General features: G+C 44.0%; 1 protein-coding gene across 2 annotated transcripts in view; it reads left to right on the top strand.

Moving 5' to 3' along the window:
- Positions 1-5,912: 5,912 nt before the first annotated feature.
- The window catches only part of GOLGB1 (golgin B1), a 74,688-nt gene continuing 74,563 nt past the window's right edge, over positions 5,913-6,037 (top strand). For both annotated transcript variants that reach the window (XM_058555878.1, XM_058555875.1), the window contains exon 1: positions 5,913-6,005. The gene's annotated coding sequence lies outside the window, so the exon portion shown is untranslated. The remainder of the gene's footprint in view (positions 6,006-6,037) is intronic.

Here is a 6,037-nt window from a genome sequence, read left to right as displayed (position 1 = left end):
GGGATGTCTGCCCTCAGACATAGGAGCTCCTGGTTCTCAGGCCTTTGACTGGGACTGAATTACACCACTGGCTTTCCTGGTTCTCCAGGTTGCAGAAGGCAAATTGTGGGACTTCTCATCCTTCCTAACTGTGTGGGCCAATTCCTACAGTAAACCTCCTCGTATATATATCTCTATATATCCTATTGGTTCTGATTTTCTGGAGAACCTTATATAGGGCCTTCATTAATATTTAAGTATATTAAGTGATCCTGAAACTCAAAAGTTTAAAAACTGCTGATCTAGGATGATCATTTCAGCATTACTCTTTACCAGTTGGTCCCTTACCTAATCTATTTGAGAATGTAAGGATATGCTAATCATAGACCCTTCATCAAATCATCCCACCTTGACTCTTTCCAGGAACGTAATGATACTACTACTGCTTTAAATAATAACATTTACTGTGTGATATGTGCCCATCTCTGCTAAGTATTTTATGGTCATCACCCAATTTAATCCTTACAACAACCCTACAAGACAGGAACACGCATAATTTCCATTTTATAGATGTGAAAACTGAAGCTGAGAGACACTGACTAACTTGCCCAAGTTGAACTCTAAAAGGAACCACTTATTCATTTCAATTAATCGTTCATTCACTCACTCTTTTGGAACTTGGGATTTATGTAGGTATTTAATTGGTTGCATGAAAATGGCCCATCAGCTTTATGGAAGTCCTCTTGAGGGCTAGGATTGTGCCCTGCATTTTTTCTTTTAGTCCCTCCACTAAGCATTATGCACTTTGAGGTATGCAATTAATATCTGTTAAATGACTGAGTTCTCAGTATTTGACCAAGTGTCTATTATGTCAGAGATGTTAAACTCTAAGATACAGCTATTCATTCAATGAATATCTATAAGCATTTATAATGTACAAGACGCTATGCTAGACGCAGAAGACAGATAGTGTCTGCTAATGGAGCTTACGTTCCAGTAGAAGAGATAAACATTAAGCAAGTAAATGATTTACAGTGTGGTGACTGTTATTTTGCAGGGAGTGATATGTACAGGAGAATCACTAACTTAGTCTGGGAGATGGACACAAGAAGCCCCTCAAGGAAGTGAACTGAAGAATGAACTGATCAGTTGAAGGAGCAGAAGTGTTCCAGTCAGAGGAAATGAAAAAATACTATATCTATTCAACCAATTTATTATGAAGAGGCACTTAGTAACTATTTGCTGAGTGTGGATTAGTCTAGCACACATGGAAAAGTGGGCTTTCCCTGACATTAAGAGATCCAAGCAATTTTAAGTGCTCTGGATTTTCATGTAATACACTCACAAGAATAAATAATCAGCAGAATAGAAATATTAATAAAAATAAATAAAATTAAAGTAATAAATATGGAATGAATAAATTGGCTTTACAGGATGCCCATATGACATACAGAAGACAAGAAAGTTAAGGCAAGGTCTTAGATGGCTGGCTCTTGAATGTGCAACCCTCAGCACTACACAGGCATATAGAGGAAGCACAAATTTTAACGGAAAAGAGTCTCCCAGGGAGCAGAGACTCAACACCTGTGTCCTTATAGGAGTCCTATAAAGTGTCTTATTACCAGGTCTATAAATTATGCAGCCAAATCCTTCATTCATATTAATCAGTCTGTATGTCTTGTGCCTGTCAACCTAATTAAAATGTAAGGCAAGTGAATGAGAAGGTTGTTAATCTTGAGGGTTGAGAGGAATAAGGCAGGAGACATAGGCTAGGGCTGCATTTCCTTCAGGGATCAGAGGGGAGGCTGTTAACTCCTGGTCACACAAAACCTATTAATATAAACTTGGTTTTGACTCTAGGTTGAATACACCTTCTTAAACAGCATGCTTAGTACTCTAAAGCAGTAAATGGAGAAAATCTCTCTTTCTTTTTTTGGTGAGGAAGATTGGCCCTGAGCTAACATCTTTTGCCAATCCTCCTCTTTTTGCCTGAGGAAGACTGTCGCTGAGCTAACATCTGTGCCAATCTTCCCCTATTTTGTATGTGGAATGCCACCAGAACATGGCTTGATGAGCAATGTGTAGGTCTACGCCTGGGATCTGAACCCGCAAACCCCGAGCCACCAAAGCAGAGCGCACAAACTTAACTGCTACACCACTGAGCTAGCCCCCCAAAAATCTCTTAACTGTTAAAGAAATCTTATGATAAAGATCAAGGGAAGTTTACTGAGCAGGACACACCTAGAACAATTTAGAGACAATTAGGAAGTCCATAGACTTTCTCACAATATATGCTCTATATGCAAATCTTCAAATTTATTACTTATATCACCAATGGTAGGGTGACTTTGTTAATTCTGGTGATGCTCTTTGCTAGGAATATCAGTGAGAGTAGGTTTTAGTGATATAGTCCTTGAAAGTACCTATGAAGCATATCAGAGATGTCAGTTTGATAGATAACTTGAGTTCTATTGGCCTCTTTGCGCTAGTATATATTAGAGCTACATCCTAAAGAACATTTATAGTACTTGGGAGCTCTCCAAAAGAGTGGCCTGCCACATCCCCTAAGATTCACGATAAGAATATTCTTCAAACTGATGGGCTGGAGAAACCCCCATCGCAAATCTTGCTTAGAGGCCTAGGATTTATTCTTAGATCCTAGATCAAAAATAAGCCACACCAGTGCCTGGCACATGGTCTGTGCTTACAAAGTATTTGTTGAATGAATGTTGAATAAGAGCTTTATGGTTACACCTCCTAGGAATTCTCTTCTCTTTGATTTCAGATTCCTCGTGCCTTTGGCTCTAAGTGCCCAGGATGAGAAAGTCACTATTATTCCCCATATGACTTCCTCATATATTAAAAATGCTCAACAATGATTCATACAGAAATAGTATCTGATTCACTGTGGCATGAATGCTGCTTAGCCTCTACAAAATACCATTGCTTCATCCCCTACAGAAAACAAGCCCACCTGTCTGAGCCATTCCCCACTCTTTGCCTATCATGGCTTCCAAGGTTCTCTGCCTGGCTCCACATGCTCCATGAAGTACCCAGAGCCTGCTGATGCTGTGGGGAAGACTCTTGAAGTTAAAAGAGGCCTCAATCAATTCTCTGGAGCCTGGCCTATTCCAGGCCTTTGAATCAAACAGCTCTAGCATCTCTAGGCCCTGCAGACACAATAGGAGTCTTAGTGATCTCTTCTTTAGCTGTCAGAGGAGCAGCTCCCAGCCAGACCACGGCTGGGAGACAACCGTGTCATCCCCTAGGCAAGGATGCCTGGTCTGTCTCTTTAGCTCTCCTGCTCTCTCATGTGCCACAGTCCCTGCTTAGCCCTGCCCACCTTTGGGGAAATTGCTACTGCTTGAAGATGCTCAGCAAGAGCTGGAAGACAGGCATTGGGGCCTTAACATCAAAGTAGGAGCAGAAACTGGCAAGCTTCTGTATCCCTCAGGCATGAGGGACGCCTCTCAGAAGCCTGGAACCAGGACATCTGCTCACTCCACACTTACAGCCTTCCCAAGACCAACCTGCCACACTTACTCCCCAACCCAATGCTCATCCAGCAGGAGGTAAGGAAGCACCATAGACAGAATAGGTCCTCAAATCTCAATCTCTTCCATCCTCAGACAGACTATATACAGGGACCCGTGGAGACCAGGAACCTGGAGCTGGGCAGGAAAATACACACCAAGGGCTGCTGTACCTTCTAAGTTTTAAGGAGCACAAAAGGATGAAACAAAAGTCACCAGGCCTAGTCTCAGTTTTCCTAAAGCCAGCCCAGTCTCACCATGGGTCTGTGCTTAATCAGGAGTGTCAACATTCCCAGGAGGAAAGTCAGGAGAACAAAAGTCCCAATTCCTGTAGAAAGTCTCCTCTGGCATCTGTTTCTAGGAGTCAATTGGTATGAAGGATGACTACCCACTGTGACATGGAGACAAATGGTCTAATCTACCCCATGCCATATTGGCTTCCTTGGAACACCAGAACAGAACCCAAATAATTCACAGAGCAGCAGTATCTCTGTCCTCAGCATAGGTGGGACACCAGTTCCCATCTGCTGCAGCTGCATTCTGCAGGCAAGCCCTAGTCAATAAATGGGCACCAAAGTATAATCAGGTACCTCCACACTTCCAGAGAAGACACCCATGACTCACTACCTATGAGGGCTGGTGAGTTTAAAAAATGACCTTTTCTTAGGCTTTGAGTACGGGGTGTTTAGTACTCTGGATTCTTCCGGGATTTTTGCTGATGTAGGGGAACATAACCAATAAGGACTCAGAGCTCTGCAGAGCAAGTATACACAGATATTCTTATACAAAAGCCAAATCTCGTAATTTAGACTTTTCTTCACGACTAGGTAATCCTGATTAATTAGGATTTTATTTAATGAGGACTGTATTTAAATATAACTCAGACCAGCTACGTGAGAGGTCTGCACATCATCAGGGAGCTGTTTCAGCTGTCAATGCAGTGGGCTGGGTGCCTCAGCCCTAAACAGCTGCAGCTGATATTCAGCAACATTCCCTTGCCCAGACCTCAACTAGAAGCTCTTGGGAGATCCTGCAGAAGACGTTCCAAGCCCTGGCTCCGGTCTTATGTCAGGCTCTGGAAAGGCTGCCCTGTACATTCCAAGTTTTAAGGAGCACAAGAGCATAAAACAAGTCATCAGGTGTGGTCTCAGGTTTTCTAAAAATGCTGTCCCCTGTATGCACTATAACCCTTCTTGGCTTATTTTTTCCCTAAGCATTTTGCCATCTGCCAAATTATACTTATTTATTTTTATTTTCTCTCTCCTTACTAAATTATTAGTCCGAAAACGGCAGGAATTTTTGTCTCTTTTGATGTCAGCTGTATCTCCATGTCCAAGAACAGTATACAGTAACTGCAGGGGACTGCGGTTTTAGATGGCTAGCCAGCAAACACCTTACTGAGCTGATGTTGAACTTCAAAGGGGTGCGTAAGCATTAGGGTGAGGACGCATATAGTGGGCTAGCTGAGTGCCTGGCATACAATAAGACTCAATAAATTCAAACTAATACTCTGATTGTCAAGAGTGCCTGAAATCACGGGAGCTGGCTACTTTTTTCCCTTTCCTTAGGGGCTTCAGGAGATAATGTATGATTTTGGTGACTGTTCCTGGAGCTCCTCATTGACTCCCATCTCAGTACCGGAGCCCTCAAATTTCACTTTTTGCTTAAGGCCCAGCTCAAGTGCCACTTCTTAAAAGGCACTTTCCTAGTATACTGTTCTCTCTCGCTCATGTCCTTAGAGACATCTCTGATCCTCTTTCATTCAGACGCCGGGTTCTAGTCGGAGTTCCAACACTAAGTCGCTATTTGTTTTCGGACGAGTCACTTTAATCTGGTTCTCATTTTTCATCCCTAAAAAGTCATATAAGACAACCTACTTCCCGGCTCTAATATTTAACGACTCAAAAAAGCAAAACCCACATCCCCACGCCCTTCTCAAAGCTCACTCGACAATCCTAACGGTAGCTGGTGCCGGCTGTACGGGGTCTCCGCAAAAGCCTAAGCTGTAGTCGGGGGCGGTCACTGCCTACGTGGCGGAGGAACTGGTTTCTGGAGGAGGAACCGGAGGAAACCGGCAGAGCTACCTCACCCTGGAAACACCTGCCCTTTCCCAGACCGTCCGCCCTCTCGGCATTTCCGGGTCTCCCCCGATTTTCTTCCGGAACACTTGCTGGCGTCTGACTCCGCCCCCCTCCACTCTTTAGAGTCCATTGGCTGTTTCTTTGAGGAAGAGGAGCATTTCCGGGCGTCGATTGGTTTCTGTCATTATTGATGGGTTAGTTACAAACAAGGCGTGCCTGGTCTCCCTGGGAACGCTCTGCCGATAGCCCTGATTGGTCCTTGTCCTAATTCCATCTCCCATCCCAACTGCGAGTGGTTGAGTCCCTTGGCGGGGTGCGGCGGCGGTAGGTGTCGCGTATGGGATTCTCGAGCTGACGTGGCTTAAATTTGGGAGGCGGGGCAGCTAAAGCCTCCGGTGGCAGCCTCTTCCAGGTGAGTGGGGGGAAGCTCCCCGACTCCTTCCC

The sequence above is a fragment of the Diceros bicornis genome, chromosome 15 (assembly GCF_020826845.1).
Source record: "Diceros bicornis minor isolate mBicDic1 chromosome 15, mDicBic1.mat.cur, whole genome shotgun sequence".
NCBI lineage: Eukaryota > Metazoa > Chordata > Mammalia > Perissodactyla > Rhinocerotidae > Diceros > Diceros bicornis.
The sequence above is the reverse complement of the archived record's forward strand: the minus strand, read 5'-3'. Positions and strand labels throughout refer to the sequence as shown.